We start from the raw sequence: 19876 nt of genomic DNA on the forward strand, positions 1-19876 counted from the left end.
GGCTCTCCAGAGATTACAGCCATGATAGGAAAGCTCCCTGAAAACAGGAACACGATTCTGACACTTATTAATCAAACCGGGACGCTGGGTGTGATCATCTACTCCATCTCGCACCGTGGTTTCTTTCTGTTCCGTTGATGAATGGGGAAAACAGTGGGGGGGAGGCAGGGGGGGTGCTACAGATACAGGAGGCAAAGAGAATCTAGATGTGTCTATCACATGCATACACACGCAATTCAATGTCATCTTTAAGCCTGTTTCCTGGAATTCAATTTGTTTCTTGATTTCAACTGTATTCGACCTTGACATATCAGGAAGAACTTTCTTGATTAGGTCTTTTTTTTTTCTCCCATTTTATTTATGCTAATTATTCTCTATTTGAAGAAGCTTAAGTATTTTTAACATATTTATGTATCAAAAAGGAAAAATTAAAGGGGAGCCTCATTGATGAACTAGATTCTCATTTCTGTTGGCTTTCTTGACAATTCTCTGTAGACATTCTGAGGTACAACAAACATAGCTCTAGAACTGCTGGGATTCAGGGCATGCTGCTCCAAAATGTCTTATGTTGGTAGAGTGAATATTTTAAACTGAGGGAATCTGAAAAACAATAGAAGCTGGAGGTCTCTCTGCTTTTCCCCCATTCTTGACCCTGAAGCAGGAATAAGATCCTCTTATGAGAGGTACGGTCTCTGTACCAGGAGGAAAAACGTCCTTATCGCCAAGGCAGAGTGATACTATCTCCAAGATGAGGAGCCAAAAAACAGGCCTTGCCAAACTTCCTTGTTTACTACTATACGTATCTCCTCCTCCTTGACCTGTTGCATTCCCCCACGACTGTCCCCTCTTCATCATACCAAATAAAAACACTCAGATTTAACCATTTCTTCAGGTCTTCACTTCCTCATGAAGGCCCCCATGCCACATAAAAGATATTAAATAAATTTGGATACTTTTCTCCCAGTAATCTGTCTATGTGAATTTACTTTTCAGACCAGCCAGGGACCCTAAGATGATCAAGGAGAACTTCTTCCCTCCCCCATGAAGCTCAAACCATCCTCTTTCCCCAAGCCCTCTTAGTTCTGCCTGTAACACTTATGGTTGCACTGTGGCTGTGACCATGGTCCTACTTATCCAGACCTAAAGCTCTGAGTGTCCTCTCATACCTCTGTCACCTTCTCAGCCCTGACATTCAGCCTGTCTCCAGAAGACTTTCTCTTTCTCTCTCTCTCCTGTTACCTTCTTTTCCTTCTCATTGCCACTGGCCTGGTTCAGTTTCCCATCAGTTCAGATCTAGAGTATTACTCTAGCCTCCAAAATGGCTTCCTTTGCCCTCCCCATCTAGCCCATGATCTGACCTCAGCAGCATTGCATCTCTATCCACATCCTAAGCTGCAGCCATGCTTATTCCCTGAAGTTCCTACCTCCTGGTGCCCTTTCAAGCTCCATCCTGCATTTGGCTAGGTTGAAAGTGATGGAGGGTGAGGCAGAGACAGGGAAGCAGCTTGGAAACTTCTGGGAATCTTTGGGAAAGAGAAAAAGAGGCCTTGAACTAAAATATTGGCAGTCAAAACAGAGAGAAAAGAATAGGACTGTGGAGATGAGCCAGTTCTGATATTCTTCAAGTTACCACAATAGCTATCTGGGTGTGAAGCCTGCAGCAGGGGTCGGCTGATGACAGCGACAACATGAAGAATGCTAACAGCTGACACCCCTGAAGTGTTTCCTATAGGTAGCACACTGCCTGAAGGGCTCTAGGTATCTTCTCTTTTAATCCTTAACACAACCTTGTGAGGTAGATACAATGATGACTGCTACTTTTAAAAACGGTCGCCAAACTGTGGAAAGAACCAAGATGCCCTTCAATGGACAAATGGATAAGAAGATGTGGTCCATATATACTATGGAGTATTATGCCTCCATGAGAAAGGATGAATACCCAACTTTTGTAGCAACATAGACAGGACTGGAAGAGATTATGCTGAGTGAAATAAGTCAAGCAGAGAGAGTCAATTATCATATGGTTTCACTTATTTGTGGAGCATAACAAATAACATGGAGGACAAGGGGAGATGGAGAGAAGAAGGGAGTTGAGGGAAATTGGAAGGGGAGGTGAACCATGAGAGACTTTGGACTCTGAAAAACAATCCGAGGGTTTTGAAAGGGTGGGGGGTAGGAGGTTGGGGGAACCAGGTGGTGGGTATTAGGGAGGGCACAGATTGCATGGAGCTCTGGGTGTGGTGCAAAAACAATGAATACTGTTATGCTGAAAAGAAATAAAAAATTAAAAAAATTTTTAATGGAAAATCTCAAACTTTTCATCATGGAAAACTTCAAATAGTGAGAGTAGTACTATAAACATATATGTTCTATATGTACTATAGACATAGTATGTCTATACTATACTATGAACATAGTATGTCTATGACCCAACTCAACAATTACCTGTTTATGGCTAATTCTGGTTTACCTATTTACTGCTAGTGGACTGCCAATTTCTGAATCAAATCTCAGGTATCACATCATTTTATCTATCCCAGCTCCATTTTAAAGGAGGAATCTAAGGCACATAACTCATCCAAGGCAGCAGAGCAAGTAAGTCATAGAGCTCAGATTTAAACCTAGGGTTTGCACTGGCCGGCCTCCAAAATTTTACTTTCATGCTGGTGCCCCAATTGGCAATCTCTCAATAGTTTAGGTCACACCAATGGCCTCTATATGCTGCAGATCCATGTGGACCAAGCCACGGAGACCCCCAGCAGCCAGTAGCCACTAAGATAAAGAGTAACTTCTGTGGGTCCATTCTAGAGCTTTTGGAGGTTATGAAACAAGAGTAGTCCTGAGGTTCTCCTTCTCATTCATGCCACATCCTTCCTGTGTCCTTCTTTCATCTTTTCCAAGGAGACAGAGTTTCAAAACTAGCCTACAAGGGCCCCAAGAGAAACTTCTCTATCTTATCAACATCTTCCTAACTAATTAGGCAGCGGCTTTCTACCTGGATGGATATTCTGGTCCTTTCAGATGCTCAGTGACTTGCTGGAGTAATCTGGAGGTGAGGGCTGGGAACAGAAATCCCTGTGGTCCAGCAAAGAGTGGATGTCTAACACTCAGACAAAAACCCAGATCCCTGGGTGTCGCTAATAACACAACCATTTGGTAATGCTTTGTGAGTTTTTCTGGAAGTGTTGCCTAAGTCCTATATTGTGCAGAGCAAACATTCAAAGAGGCTGATAAGTAGATCATAATCCAGAAGTTCAAAGGTCTGGTGCTGGCTGTCATATAATACTTGTAACATGAGGTTCCATTCACTTCTCAGCAACTTAGAACTAGAAAGAAATTACAGGTATGCTCAACCAATATTCCTGGTCTATAAGTGTTTGCAGCCAAGGTTATTTGAAGATATCAAATACAGATACGGGCCTCGCAATATTAGGGTTTGTGATTGTTTGAAATAGTGCCTGGGATCAATTTTAGCCAATATTTTCTCTAAGAGGAGTGTTTGCCACGGGCATTAATAATGTAAGCAACACAGAAGAGAGTGCTTTGCAGTTAATAAAAGAAGTAAACGGTTCTCAAACCACCTGATCTAGAAGCTGCCACTGAAGATACTCATTCTGTCATTGTGTGTACTTGAAAAGTTTGTTTCTTTGAAAGCGCTTTATAATTCGCTCTTCCCTAATTTAGCCAGAATTTTCCAGAACATGAATTCTTGGAAGTGAGGCTGGCTGTGAACCTTATGGTGTCAGTGCACGTGGTACCCCATCAGTCACGCCACCTGAATAGCTGATCTGTCCAGAGAGGCTTCCCCCACCAGGCCCCCTAGACAGACAGGAGAATTCTGAGGGACTAATCTTCTCCCCTCCCCTTTCCCAAGGTGGTTTTAAATTTGAAAAATCTTTTCTTACTGTCCTTGCTCTTTTTATTCTACAATATTCCTGGTTTTTATTTCTAAAGGCACTTGTCCTGAAACCTTCGTAAATACAAGGATGAGAGAAGGAAAATAATCTTGTGTGAAAATAATGGATAAGGAGAGGGTGGAGAAGAGGGGAAGGAGTGAGGAATGGAAGGAGGGATGGAGAAATGCACAAAGCAGGGGGGCTTGGGGTGAGTGGAGAGAGGAAGCCAAGAAAAGTAAAGGAGAGATGTTTCAAGAAGCTCCTATCAACTTCTGACAGGATGGGTTCAACTTTTTTACATTTCCTGAAAGCAACTTTCTTTTTTTCCCAACAGAGTCATTACCAGTTGTATGGCTTCCCTCTATCTATCTTTATTCCTACAATTCAAGAGTCAGAAAAGAACATTATTTTCACATTAGCAACTCATTAAATGCCTCCATGTTTGCAGCAAGCACTGCTGGATCTGAATGCTTTGTTTTTACACATCTGAATGCCCACTTGGAGGCTTTGTCAGGCGGGGTATCTAGGCTGGAACCCTTCTGTCATGCATATGGGCAAGTGGGTGGGGTGGGGCTGTGCGGGAGTCATCCATCACCCTCCATCAATGTCACCACCACCTGCGGGGAACCAGCCAATGGTCAGTCAGTCACTCAGGCCTGACAGCTGGCCATCAGTCCCCAGTGGGGGCTATGCTCTGGGTTCTGAAGATATAAGCCACTGACTCTTCTTTGCTCAGACCTGTGAGTTCTAGGACCCTCTCCACCTTTAGAACTACCAAAGATATTGGTGATTTTGCTCACCTTCATGACTAGTGGTCAGGGTGAGGCCCATCAAGGGTGAGATTTGTTCTGTATTTACCTAAAATGTTTGGGTCACTACTTAAAATAAAATATTGGGCCGTTCAGGCAAACGTAACAATAACATGCACTTTTTATGCATGGCAAAAACAGACATTTTTAAATGTTTATTTTAGTGTTGACACTGTAATATCAAACAAATCTAGGCTAAATGCTGTCAATTAGCTAATTAGATAAGGTACTAAGGATTGAAACCTGTCTCTTTGTCATAAACTCTCTTTCTCTGAACCCTTTTTAAAATTGAGGAATATCAGGGCACCTGGGTGGCTCAGTTATTAAACATCTGCCTTCTGTTCAAGTCATGATCCCGGGGTCCTGGGATGGAGCCCTGCATCAGGCTCCCTGCTCCTCGGGAAACCTGCTTCTCCCTCTCCTTCTCCCCTTGCTGTGTTCCCTCTCTCACTGTGTCTCTCTCTGTCAAGTAAATAGATAAAATCTTAATGAAATAAAATAAAATAAAATAAATTTGAGGAATATTAATTATACTTCAATGTAAAATGAAGTTTACAACCTTAAGTATATAGTGCCATGATTTTTTGCATATGTACACACCATTAAAACCACATGTAGATCACAATATGTATTATATGCCTCTTTTTCAATGACATATCTTATACTATGCCCATTACAGTAACTTATGAATATTTCCATCTCCTTTATTGGACTGCAAACACTTAAAAGACAGGGTCCTCTTCTTTTTCCTACTTGTAGTTCTCATAGTGACTTGTATTTTGCCCATAACAGGGATTTTTCATTTTTTAAAAAATTAATGGTAGAGTCTTCACATCATTTTTAAGTCAGAATAGGTCTTTAAAATCTCAAATACATTCTAGAGGCCATAACAAACAAGAGATCAAGGATAGAAGAAAATATTAGAGAATGAAAAGAAAGAAAGGAAGAAAAAAAAACTCACCCACTTCCCAATTGTCAATGCTAACATTCATTCAACAAATATTTTTTGAACAAGGGTGCTGTACCAGACACCAAGTCCTCAATTCTTGGAATAATTGGTGAGCAAACTTCTGCCCTTGGAGAGTATATATTCTGATGAGGAAGTGACAATCCAGTCTTAGGAAGAGAAAAGTACAAGGAATTATATAAGAGATTCTCACAAGAAAGCAAAAGATTCTAAACATGCTTGAATTCTATTTTAGCAACACTTAAATGGAGTCTGATTCATCATATCTCTTTTATTCCATGGAAGGGGGAGTGCAAAATGTATGGGTAGAAAAAAAAAAAAAAGGTATGGCTAGCTCAACACTGAAAAGAAAGCAGATGGGAGAAGTCTGCATATTTATTTTAACTCAATATATGAACATTTTGGACATGGCATATAGAAACTTTGTCCCAGGATAGAGACTTAACACTAAATTTAAAATCACTGCCAATATCAGGGTGAACCATGATCACCGTAGCCATAAGGGGAATTCAGTGGACTGTTAATGTCTCTATTAATTAACGTCCTTATTAATTAATGGGTCCTCTCAGCTCTGCTTTTGTTTCTTGTGCTTTGATCCTAACTCAGCTCCTTACATCTGTATTTACTGTTATGTGCCCCATGCAGAATCCAGCCGCCCTATATTTTAAGTCAGTCCTGACAGACTAAAACACAGATAGCAGCCTTCACTCTAGAGTCCACAAGAATCTGAAGTTACACACACAAGACCCATGTTTACTCATCTGCATGGGTCTGAGAATTTCAGCACCAACCAACCACGCAATCCAGTTTCCTAGAAGTGAGGCCCAATGGTCTCCAAGTTGCCCCATGGTCAATTTTTGGGTTGATCCAAACTTCATGCTTGGGCTTCCTTGTGGGGGCCTCACTCCATGGCCTCCCGGTCTCCCCACAGGTCTGAATCCCTTACCATGAAGCCCAACACCCTTGGTCAAGGTCCGGTTCTTGCCTCCATCTTCCCAATGTCAGCATCTTGCCTTCTCATTGAAGCTGCATCACCTCCCAGACGAATGTGGGAGCAATTCACCTGTGAAGGAGTCACCTTAGTTTTCCTCTGCCGTGCTGGGCTAGGCATTGCACCTCCCAGTAGAGACTGAATCTTACTGAGCAACTGCACTTAGACATACCCACCTGTTCTCCCCGGGAGTAGGCTCTGATCTTTCCCCACCTGCTCCCTGGCCTTGAGACTGCCAAAGTCTTAAAGACTCTCAAAGACCACCTGCTTTGAGACTGATGGCACCAAAGTCTTACAACGTCCCACACCTTTAAGTGATGTAATCATGAAACCCAGGACTGAAGGAATAAAACCTCAGAAGTCATTGTATCCAGCACCGATGCACTGATCCTCAAGATGCACTGTTCTTAAATCGATAGATATTGTTTGGAAATCTGTAAAATTTTCAAAGTTTCTGAGAAGAGCTAGATACAGAGGTGGGAAGAAGGATGGCTTTTATGGAAGAAAATAAGTAGTATGGAACATTTTCAACATGTAATGGCTTTAACCAAACTTTCATCTAACCTTTTGGGTTTCCTATTTTGTGGTTACTTTGATTTTACTCCAATCACCATACATATGGAATCAAGGGGACTGAAATGAGACACCACTCAGAAAATCTTAGAACTGAAAGAATGCCCGTGCCTTGCATTTACTACAATAGTAAGCAAAGCTTACTATTACTTACTATTACTCAGGTTTTGCTCATCCCCTCCAATGGTGGGCAGCTCAATGCTTCACAAAGCAACAAGTTTAGATTATGAAAAGAATTTGTTAAGTTGTTTTCTTGCTACTAATTTAAATAAACTTTATTGTTCCCTTCACCCAATAGTAAATAATAACAAATGTTCTGAATACTTTATTCCAAGCATTCTGCTAGATTAAAATTTATAGCAAAAATAGACATGATCTTCAGCCCCAGGGCCTAATGACATGGTTGGGAGAAGCAACTGACTCTGGCCAAAAGAGTAAAAGAAGTTTTCACAGAGAAGGTGAAAGATAGCTTAAGTTTTTTGTTTTTGTTTTTAAAGATTTCATTTATCTATTTGAAAGACAGAGATCACAAGCAGACAGAGAGAGACGGGGGGAAGCAGGCTCTCTGCCAAGCAGACAGCCCGATGCAGGGCTCGATCCCAGGACCTTGAGATCACGACCCGAGCTGAAGGCAGAGGCTTTAACCCACTGAGCCACCCAGGTGCCCAGATAGCTTAAGTTTTGAAGAATGAATAAGAGTTTTGCCAACAGGGAAGGGTGTTCAGAACAAACTGGTCCAAAGGAAGATCATTGCCGAAGTATATTAGAATACTTTATGTTGAAGGTCACAGACTACACAATGCAAATTGGCTTGGATTAGAAGATGAGTAGGTCTCTCTTCAAGTATAGTTTGATCTAGGGGTCAAAGTCTGTTATTAGGATTCTAGTTCCATCTTTCTGTGACTCTCTCAGCTTTGCATTTTGTTGTCATCAGGCTGGGTCTGCTCATGGAAACAAAACGACAAATCAGTTCTGTATATCTGTACTCACTATTATCTAGACAAATGTGGCAAAAGTCTTGGGATTCATTTTTGCTCCTTAGACCTGACTGGGTTACGTACTCATATCTTAATTTACCATGTAGCTAATGGAAAGGAACTATGGCTTTAGCCAATCAAGAACCATCCCTAAAACTGGAGGTAGGCCAATCCTGTCCTAATCACATGGCTAAGAATAAAGGAGAGTTAGGTTTTTCAAGGGGACATCAAAATATTATTGCCAGGAAAAGGGGAGGTATGATGGATAGGCAGTTAACAACATCCTCTGTTAAAGGGTTGAAAAGGGTTTTTAATGTACGTTTTTATCATATAATTGGAAGATTTATAATTTATATTTGGAGTGTAGAAAGCATCTGGAGGTTTGGCCACTGATGATATCTAAAGGGGGCAGGAAGCCCATTGTGAAGGGTAATGCTTCTTTAGTTAAGGTTACGCTAAGCTGCTGGAACCAAGGGCCCCAAGGCTGTAGTGGCTTAAATAAGACAGAAATTATTTCTTTTTAAGATTTTATTTTTTTAACTTAAAATTATTTATTTGTTTATTTATTTATTCATTTGAGAGAGAGTGCGCCTTAGCAGGAGTAGGGGCAGAGGGAGAGGGACAAGCAGACTCTCCGCTGAGCAACAAAAGGCTGGATTCCCTGAGCTCATGACCTGAGCTGAAATCAAGAGTCAGATATTCAACCGACTGAGCCGCCCAGGTACTCCAAAGCAGAAATTATTTCTAATTCAGGTACTAGCCTGGAGGAAAACGGCTGTAGGTCAGAGACTGTGCTCTTTTCTCCTAGTCACTCTGCATCCGTGGGGGCTCTGACTTTGCTTGCACTGTTGCGACAATGCCCTGGCCATATCCACGTTTCGGCTCACGGGACACAAAATGAGAAAAGCAGGAGGTGCAATTTTCTGTTAATTAAGTTTATCACTTCATTAATTCAGCTTATTCCATTGGTAAGAATTTAGTCACCTGACCGCTTAGTCCCAAGGGATGTTAAGAAACGTGATCTCTAACTGAGGTTAGAGGAGAGTGGATGCATCCCAGAAGAAGGAAAGAATGGATTTGAGAGGCAAAGATCAAGCTGCCACAGAATCCAAAAACTTTGGTAGAATTACTTATAAGCAAACAGGTAGCCTGAGATGATCAGAATCAGGTTCGAAATTTTCCACTTGCGTGTCAAAGGAGCCCCAAAGTAAAACCAATCACCGGCTGCGAAGCTGTTGCAATCATTCAAAGGTGAAATGTTGAAATCTGAATGCACAAAGGTGTCCTGGAGGTAAGAATCAGACTGGACCCACACAACCTCTCAGACCTTTCTTGGTTCCTTCTAGCAGTCTACTGTGATATGAGTAGCTGCTAATTTGCATGGCTTGAAAATTCTGGAAAGAACCAAGCACATTTAAAAACTGAGCTTCCTCACACCCCTGCGCTCAGTGGGTGTTCATAAAAAACCAAATGCCGTCAGAAGCACGGACAGACTCCTTCCTGCAACATGATGGGGTAGAGAACAAACAATTTCTGCTCATTACAAGGCAACACATAATTAAAATATGGGGTGTCAGGGTGGGAAATGCCGGAGCTCAGCTGCTTACTAACTGTACTTACTAACTTATTAACCTAGGCAGCATACTTGGTCTCTCTGACCTACAGTTTCTCGGTTAGTAAAAACTAACACGATCTGAGAATGTTCTGAGAACTAATGAAATAACCTATGTGACAGTCAGGTTTTAATAAGGGACATTGGTACAGATATTTTTCCATCCAATGTGTGTTTGTAAATTTCCCTTTGTTCTTAAGAACATCCCCGTGCTGATTGCAAAAAAAAATATGTTATTTTTTTAAGCTAACAGGATGTTACGTGCACTGGCCTGCCCCTCCAGCTCAGACTCATTGCCCTCGGGTGCCTGGTGACAAGATCCACAAGCTCCTTGCAGCTGGTAGAGGTAGCACATTAGAAATTCATTTTTTCCTGTCATAATAACAAAGTGCAAAGCGGCAGCCTGGGCATAGTTTCGTATGGGAAAACCCACAGAAAAGGACAGCTGAAGGAAGCTGTGCTTTTCTCCGATATTCCTTGTCAGGGAGCACGATCCTTAAAAGGAAAGGGGGAAAAAAAAGAAAAAGAAGAAGAAGAAACTCCCTGTTGAATTTGGATGTCTCATTTCTAGTGGTAAAATGGTACTGCCCTGACATCTCTTTAGCCTGCCTTTTGCTGAATGGCAAGGCAGACACCTAGCCTGGACTCCTGGGAACACAGTTACTCAGTAGCATCTCTCACGAACAGGCTTGCTTTTGTCATAGAACATCACCAGCTCAGATGACTGACATGAGGCTTTTTTTGATTTTCCTCTGGAAAAATTTCCTATGAAAGCAAGTTTCTGGTTTCATTCCCTAAGTCCTGGGTCAATTTAATTAAAAGAAGAGAAACTAGGTGTTTCGGCTTTTGTTTTATTTTTTCCAGAACAAATTTGGATGGAAGTAGGTGTGTATGGGCAAAGACGCTCATTTGCACATTTGTCCCACGTCTCCAGGTAGGGTGAAATGTTTACAGGGACTTAAGGCTAGATCTTCAATCCCAGAGCCGGACGAAATCCAGAGCCCGTGAACGTAGCTGTTTGGTGCTTATGGGGTTCATGCTATCCCCAAAATGTGACACCCTGGCTGAGTAGTTTAAACAGAAGGAGTTTGAGAAAATAGCAGAAGCAGAACCGTCTGCCTCTTATCTCCCCTCAAGCAGTTCATAAAGCCCTCATGTAGGAGACATGCTCTCTGAGTACCCAGTAAAAAAGAGCATCCTTCTGTCCAAAGACAACGAAGAAGCCGAACAAACAGGTCTATCCCAACATTGACATATTAATTATATTAGTCCTTTGTCTATTATATTTACAGCAAATATTTTAACGATTTATTATCTTTTAATATTTTGAAGTTTTTTATATTACTGATGTTTTACTAAAGTTTTAAATTTTTAATCTCATTAAACTTACCAAAGTTTAAAACAACAACAAAGAACAGGTCTTTCCCAGTTTTACTACACTTACCTCAGACTCCTTCACCTACCATGTTGTTCCGTGACTGTCCGCTCTTCAGACCGAGCATAAAAATACACAGGTCTGTTTCTTTGGATCTTTATGAAAGTTCCCGTGTCACACAAAACTTACATTAAATAAATTTGGATGCGTTTCTCCTGTTATCCTGTCTTTGCCGGTTTAATTTTCACATCCATCCAGGGACCCCAAGAGGGTCGAGGAAAACTTTTTCTTCCCCTACAGTGGCTTCCTGACTCATAACCAAAGTTTGTTTAAAAATGTACAGTATGGTGTTGGAGAAAATGGTTATAAAGATATAAGCAAGAACCAGGTGTTCTTATTAACAGGTAAACTGGTCCCAAAACATCTTTAGATACAAAGACAATTTGAAGAAAAGTGTCCCAGCACCCTTGAGGGGATATTTGCAAGAGACAGAACTGTCTTCTCCATTAGCGGGCACAGTGCCCACGACACTTTTAGGGACCTACAAAAATCTATTTCATTTTACTTGAAGAAGAAAAAACGAAGTTGACATATTTAAGTTTATGCAGAAACATATTGATATGATTTTGGTGGGAGGAGCTCACAAAGACAGAAGTAGGAGCCAGGAGCCATGAAAGTAATAATATGGCTCTGAGGAAGAGCCAGACTTTAAAACCAGGGAGAATATACAAATGAAGGTGGACAAAATTAGTAAACTTTTAAACAAAGTATAGTATTTAGTAATTTATAGTCAACAATGAAACGTTTTTTTACAGAAAAACGTTCAGATTTCCCCAGACTTGTAGACTTGTAGAGTCTTATTCCCATCACGCCAAATATTAACATTAATCAACTTTGATTCTTTTTTATTGACATATAATTGCCATAAAATGTCAAATTGGTTTCAGATGTACAGCGTATTGATTTGATAATTCTATACATTACTCAGTGTTCACCGTGACTTTTTTTTTTTTTTTTAAGAATAACTAAATGCTTCTTCCCTGCTGTAACACCCACCTTGTCTTGTGTTTGCGGCTGCCCAGCAACCCTAGAATTCTTTATTTCCCTTCTGGGGGGAAATGTAGAAAGTCCTCTGATTAGTCTCTGGCATTCAGTGCCAACCAGCAGGGGTTGCTAAAGAACAGTCCAGGCCCCTGTGTCTCCATGCAGAGGTTTCTAACAGGCCCGAGAAAGGTAAGCTTTCGGGAACACTAAAGCCCCGCTTGGTAGTCAGGGTCTTGAAGCCCCTCACAACCCAAGAAGTTTTGTACGCAGTGGAGAATTGAGCCATGACAGGCCTAGAGATTTAAAAGTGAGCAAAGTAAGTGGTGTTTCTTGTTTCGAAGGTTCTGGATCTTTGCGAGTCATACACGGATTTTAGTCTGTAGAGCCCCAGTAATCCCCATTTCTCCAGGAACTGATGACCTGGGGACACTGGAAGGAGAGGGAGCAGGAGAGATTTGACTTCTTCCCATCTCCTAAGGGAGCCTGAGGCCCTTCTCTGCAAGGAACGCAGAGTCTTGAACTGCTCAGAAAGGGGGTAATGTCATGTTTTCTTTGAGTCTGTTTTTGAAAAAGGCAAGATTTAGTTCTGGACTCTAGTCTGGCCTAAAAAAGGACTTCCTGAAATTATCCCAGGAACAATGAATTGAATCTTCAGAGGACTTCAGTGTTTGCTCACTGGCGATTTAATCAGGAGCTACATGGACTGCTGCTGTCGGGTGATAATTTCAGAAAGCCATCCACAGAATGGCGGCCATTCTTGGTTACATGGCCAGTTTCAGCAACTCAGTCTGGAAGGGGCTTTTGCTGTCTTGCTGCTGCCTATTGTGTTAGAGAGTTTATTTGGGTGGGGGGGAGCGGTGGGGTTTTTTTTTTTTTTTTTTTTTTGGCCCAATTGTAAATGTTTTGAATTTAAAAGACACCCAAATTCATTAAATGTGTGAAATGATGGGAAAAAAAGTGTGAAATTGTAACAGTCGGTTTGTAGTTGATTAATAGAAATCTCTTCTAACAATCCCCAGAACCTTCCGGGGGTCATTGGAACAGAGCAGCTGTAGAGACAGCAGGAGTGATTCTGACACTGCCCAATGAGGGCTGTGTAGAGTTCCAGACAAGTGGGCAGAGTCCCATGCACTCTGCACTCTTGGCGGCCTCTCAGAGATGATTGGCTGCAAGGTCAAATTAATATGCAGACCATCCAGCAAGGTGCTGCTTTGCTCTTGGTCTTGGAGGGGTTTGTTTTTAAGATACATTCCGGTTTCAGAGTGGATGAATCATTTGGAGTTAACTGGCCACTTTCATCCCAGGTAACTGCTCACTCAGGGCCAGCCTGATTTCTTAGCTTGGCCATCTGTGCAGAAATTCATAATTCAGTGTGTGGCAGCAACTTTGGGGTGTTCTGAGAGGGTCTATTTAGTGAGCACAAGACTTGACGATTGATTGGACTCTCCAGTTCCCCGTTCACTTCTCTGTTGCAGACCAGCCTTGGTGGGGGGGGGGGGGCAAGGAAAGGAAAGCAAAAACTGCTTTCTTTGGGGGAGCACATTTTTCCATAATGTTTGGTCTCCACCCGCCCCAAACCTGTAGTGTTTTTTTTCTCTTTGAAACCCTGCTGCAGGCTACCATTCTGAAGTTAAAGGATTTTGCCTTCGAAGAGGTACAAAGGAAACATCAAAGTAAATGTCCTCACAGTGACATAAGGATAGAATAATGGTGACCTAGCAGCCAGAGACTTGGCCAAATGCTGAAAGTAATTCACGCCACTCACTAACAATGGGGGATGTGTGACAATGATATATACCAGGAGACGAGGACAACCACTTTGCAGGGCTTCGATGCCCCACAAACCCAATTGTAGGCAGATCAATACTGTCATAAGACAATTATCAAAGACCATCAGAACATCATATTTTCATACCATAAACAGCTCAAGGCGCCAGGGATGGCTTTCCTACAGAAAGCACATAGCATAAATTTGAAGGGTGTGAAATTGACATGATTAATAATTATAGTTATTAGCACATGTGCCAGCTGCTCATGTATGGTTTATCCCTTGATTTATGGTGCCATAAATGCCCATCTCTCCCTCTGATGCTGAATCAAGGGGGCACACAACCGTGGGCAGAATGAGTCTTTCTCATTGCCAGGAGTTTCATCACAAATAAAAGAAAAAAGTGGGTTGAAAATCACCCTGGATCTGGAGACACCTCGGTGAGAGGGAAGCTGCCTTTTGTTTGCAGGGCTGCTTTATCGGCCGCTGAAACCTGTCTGTTCAATGTTCCCAAAGCCTTTGAAGTTTGGACTGCAACTAACAAGGGGCTATAGTTTTCCAGCTCCCCTCACTCCTTCGAGCTGTTGCCAGGCTGCAAACAATCACTATACATATTACAGATGAAATCACTAAGGCCGACAATGGAAGAAGCAAAAAGTAATCTTGGGGTGCCAAAAGTTAAAGCTTTTGTTGTCAAGGGCAATTTGAGAGGGGTTTTCCTCGACTTTACTAAATGTTTTGTTTCCTATGGTCATAAACAGATCTGGACATTAACGCGATGTCAAAAAATACTTTTAAAATCTGGTTCCTTGGCAATCATCATGTGAGGACAAAGAGACAACTCTAGGAGCCAGTAAGTACCCAGGTCTAGACACGTGAATTTCTCTTATCATCAGCCTTTTAAAATAGGAATGGATAATTTCACTTGCCCCTTATGACTTACATAATATTTAACTACAGGTTCAAGGGAAAAAAAAAAATAAAGAATAGTAACAGACGAGAGACCTATGTCAGCCAGTTGAAGAAGAGCATTCTTTACTATTTGACACATACTTTAAAAATAAGAAGAAAACAGGTAGAGGATAAAGAAAGTTTTTTTTTTTAATTTTAACATCATAATTATTCAAGTACATTTAGAAGGGCTGCTTTTTTAAAGGACAAAACTTAAAAACCTGCAATCCAAATATGGAGATCATAGAACATATCAAACCTTACTAAAGATGAATGAAAATGTGTTTTATAGATCTCCCCAACAGTCTAACAAAGAGGCTCCAAAAGCCTTGGAAGACTTTTCTTCTCCTGCCATGCTCCTCATTTCTTTCCCCCCTTTCTGAGCCAGCAGCCCCAGCCAGCCTGGCAGCCTGGCTATAGAGGTTTGTGGCTAGCCCGGTGCAGGGAGAGGTTGGAGAATGGAGGATCCTGTTTCCATCATACCTGGCTCAGGAATTCACGGCCAGCAGCTAGCTCCCACTCCTGAACCAGCACCAAGATCTGAGGATCATTTACACTGCTAACAGATTCCCTTTGACAGAACATGCATATACTCACAGAATTTCAAAATAGAGCATAGTGACTCTTTTTGACGTGGACAGAACTCAAATTCCCAAATAATAATCAGATGTTGGTTATGGTACTCCATGGAAAGCAAAAACATATTTAAAAGGCCAGCAAGCACTTTCCTGGGCTCTTTGAGGACCATAGATGTTCCAATGATACCTTTGGAAGTCATCTAGAAAAAAAATGGCATACTTTTGTGTCTTCAAATGAAATCAAGTGACTTACCAAGTATGAAGTTTAAAGAAACAAGTTTTAAGCAAGTAGTGTTTAAAATAAACATCATCTTTTTCTGACTAATGAATGTAAATAAAAATGGGTTCCTCAATCTAAAGCTCTGGAAACATAACATCAGCAAAGTGTTTGATATTTTGATGAAAATCAAATCTGAAATAAGAGTGCTTTTTAAATGAATTACCTGTTTTCAGTGTAATCTTTTATATATATATACACACACACATATATATGTCAAATTAATGTTAGTACTAATGCTTCTGAGGCAAACGATCATGAATATCACAGAATTCACAGTATTCATTTAATTCTGTGATCATGAACAGATCACAGAATTAAATATTATTTCTAATTTGAAGAAAGAATAAAAAGAGGACTGTAAAAGCAAAAGATACTTCAAAAAATTGGAATGAATAATGGATGAGATCATGAAAACTCAGATAATTCATGTTCTGGGAAAAAAAAAGTTTTTAAGTTTAAATTTAAAGAGTTATTTATATGCAATGATAATTGGGCCCTAATATTTACATTATATGATCAAGAACACAGATTTTAGTAATAGTAAAGAAAACTTTAACTGAGTAAGTTAGGGGATAACTTTTCATGTGACATGGGCCATAATTTTAATTTTTAAATTAAATTTTAATTTTAAAGGAGGAAATTTCAGGATTAAGACTGACAAAATGTCCTACAAAATACTAGCCATATAGACTCCTAAACTATTATTGGTCAAAGGGCCATTTTAGATCTTCTAAAATGTTTTACTCTGAAAATGCAGGGACTAGTTGATACTTATAAGTGCTTTGAGAAGAGTGGATGAACGAAGTAATAGTGATGTATTTAGAAAAATAAATAGGGGCACCTGGGTGACTTAGTTGGTTAAGCATCTGTTTGTAGCTCCGGTCATGATCCCAGGGTCCTGGAACTGAATCCCAAGTCGGGCTTCCTGCTCAGCGGGGAGCCTGCTTCTCTCTCTGCCTGCTGTTCCCCTGCTCCTGCACTAGCTCGCTCTCTCTCTGACACAGAAGTAAATAAAATCTTTTTAAAAATTAATTTATAATGCATTATTTGTTTCAGGGGTACTTGTCTATGCTTCATCAGTCTTACATAATTCACAGAACTCACCGTAGCACATACCCTCCCCAATGTCCATCACCCAGCCACCCAATAAATAAAACCTACAGAAAAATAAAAAATAAAATTAAAATCAAAATAAATAAATAAATAAAATTCGGTAAGTTTGACGAAATGTCTTTTTTCCAAAGACTAAACAGTGAGTTCATTTTCTTGGCAGTCTCTAGAAGAAAAAGGAATATTTACTTTTAATAAGTCAACAGAAAGAACTGGAGTACAAATGGGTCTTTGAACTTGAGTTTGCAGCAGAAGAAAAAGAAGGGCTATGAGCAGAGAATTAAAAACAGGTCAGAAGGCAAAAATCAATACTTTTGTCCAGGTTTCCTCAACACCTTTGATAACTTCCTTCTCATTCCTAAGTGATCAGTGGGTTTCCATAAAAAAAAACACGTGCTGTGTCTACATTCTGGAGACTCAGGCTACCCACTCATTAGCCCTTGCTTTCCTTGATGTCTCTGCTTGGCATACCGTTGCCTAATTCCTAGTCTTTCTCTGTAAGATCCTTCCAGGTAGACTCTTTCCCTTGATTGTTGGGTGTTTGACCTCTTTTGAATTGGTCTCTCCAACTAACACTCAAGCTTGGCTGGGGCCTGTTTGCCCAGGGCAACTCAGATATTTTGTAATCATCAAAATCTTATCTATTTGCATTTTTATCACTTGCAGTAGGGATGGTGGAACAGTGTTTGTTTAGGAACTCTTCCTATCTGTCCTCTTTTCATTCAAGTGCCCCAGAAAATATATCTTTGGGTTCCCTGATATTACTTAGACACATTCAAGTTAGCAGAGAATGACAATAGCCATCACTTTTCGGTAAGTTAACTATATTGTAGGATTTTCCCATAGCAAATTTTAATCATGCATATCATTTTGGTGGGTCCAAAACGTGGTCTCTACAAGGGAAGGAAGCCACTGCTTAATCTATCTTTGGTTTGGGTTTTTGCTGGCTGCGGCACTGTTGCTATGACAGTTGGACCAGACAGAATGACCTGATTACAAGTTTTGTCTTTTACTTCTTGATCAATACTGGTATTGTTTAGTAGGGTACTGTCAAAATAACGGGTTTTACTTTTGTATTCCAAGGAAAAACTTTTATTGAATAAGGCTTCCCTGATTGCAGACTGATTCCTTAAGGATGATCACCAGCTCATAACTGTGATAGGTCTAAAACTTACCTGCAATATCTAACATGATTTCTTGACTGCATAGAGTCCAGGAATCAATCTCTTTCAGGGACATGAATGACATTCATAGAGTGTCGCAGTGGAATACTTTCCTGAAGGAATTCAATAATGGCTTCCAGATCCCTTGTTGCATCCTAGAGCCTGGCTTCATAAGGTAGATTTAATAAAACAAAACCTAATCCATAGCCCAGAAGTAATTTTTTTGGTGACAGAGAATGAATTAAAAAGAATATCAATTCTGACACAATTGGCACATCGTGGAGGACCAGATTTAGGATCTGAGTCAATCTTTCTGGGTAGACAAATTTCTTTAAAAGCTGCCAGAGACCAACATGCTAATGGTATTAAATGTTTTTGGAAGTTAAACTATACACATGTGGCCGCAAAATATGCCAATCAACATGTAGGTTGGCCAAGGAGGAAAGTTCGGTGGGGGCTAATGATTGCTTAGGGGTGGAAGGGTACCAAGAAAGATTTAGACTTGACTTCAAATAATTCACCATATCACTGGGGAGATTAGACATAAAACTTACAGAACAAGAAATTATAGAAATGGTCAAGGAATGTACAATGAATGCCAAATGAAGGCATAGAAAAAACCTGTCCCTTGATTTCTGAGAAATGAGTGGTCAGGTGAGAGAGGCCAAAGGAGGCCTTTCAAATAGGTGAGATTTTGATTTGGTATTGAATGGAGGGATAGATTTCGTAGACAGGGGAATGTGGAGGGCCCTGCTAATAAGAATGATGGAAGAAGAGGGCTGTTTGGAGACAGTGAGCGGACATAGAGAGAAGGGCAGGAGACAAAGGATCAAGCCACAGGACTCACTAACACTAACTTGGATCCACTGCTCCCAGGCCACATGGGGTGCCACGCCTGGCAGAAATGAATCTTTTCACTGAAAAGCTTTTGCTGCTGTTTATTCTAAATTCTTCTCGACTATCAGGATGTAAGTGTTCTTTCACTGCAATGTCTGGGTGTCCCTGGATAATAAGTCCTGTGCTTGAATATTGTTTCTTGTCTTGTGATTAGGAGCAAACTCTCAGCTGAGCTGAGCTATACCCAAGGTGCAGGAGTATGCCTGTTTTGGGCGACCACGTCTAGTCCTCTGTTACTCTTTTGGCAAAGATAATGATCCTTGTAGCTTTAAAATGAAGCAGTTGTAAGCATGTTAGAACTATTCCAGAGTTAAGGAGGGGACACTGATATAACTCATAAGGAGTATAATGAGTTAAACATTCAACTGATTCCAGTTACCTTGACTCAGGTTTCCTTATTGGGTGGTTCCATAGTTCCTAAAATATGGGATGAACCACCACAGATCTCAAGAGCTAAAGGGAACTTCTTAGGGGCTTCCTCTTCTCATGCACTCTCCATGTTTTCCTCCTTGATAAGCAACCCCCCTCATCAATGTCCTATGATCTTAGATCACAATGATGTCACAAAAGCTCTGTCGTCATAGGGCCTCTCACATGGACGTGGAGGATATTTAGATGGTATTTGTTTCTCTCAGAGGCCAGAGAACTTCTTCATAACTTTGTCTACCTTCAGGCTGGACACCAATCTTGAGATGGTTGCTAATTATTCTTTCAGAAAGGCCTGGAAGACTTGCTGAGCTGGTTCACTTTTCAAGTCACTATGGGATCAGTTTCATCACTTTGCACAACACCTAGAGACAAAGTTAGCCAGACACAAGAATATTGTGCGTTGTGCCCCTAACTATCTAGTCTATTATTTACCATTGCCTTTTAGCTAAAGTGAGA

The 19876-nt window shown here is 40.8% G+C and overlaps 1 long non-coding RNA gene across 1 annotated transcript; it reads right to left on the minus strand.

The window, feature by feature from the left end:
• Nucleotides 1–1432: 1432 nt before the first annotated feature.
• Nucleotides 1433–19504, minus strand: LOC116587768. The gene is made up of 3 exons (XR_004284631.1): nt 19371–19504; nt 15561–15741; nt 1433–1523 (listed from the first exon to the last, which is right to left on the minus strand). It is a non-coding gene; the product is annotated as an uncharacterized LOC116587768 (long non-coding RNA).
• Nucleotides 19505–19876: the final 372 nt, after the last annotated feature.

Source organism: Mustela erminea, chromosome 4, assembly GCF_009829155.1.
Source record: "Mustela erminea isolate mMusErm1 chromosome 4, mMusErm1.Pri, whole genome shotgun sequence".
In the NCBI taxonomy this organism is placed as follows: Eukaryota; Metazoa; Chordata; class Mammalia; order Carnivora; family Mustelidae; genus Mustela; species Mustela erminea.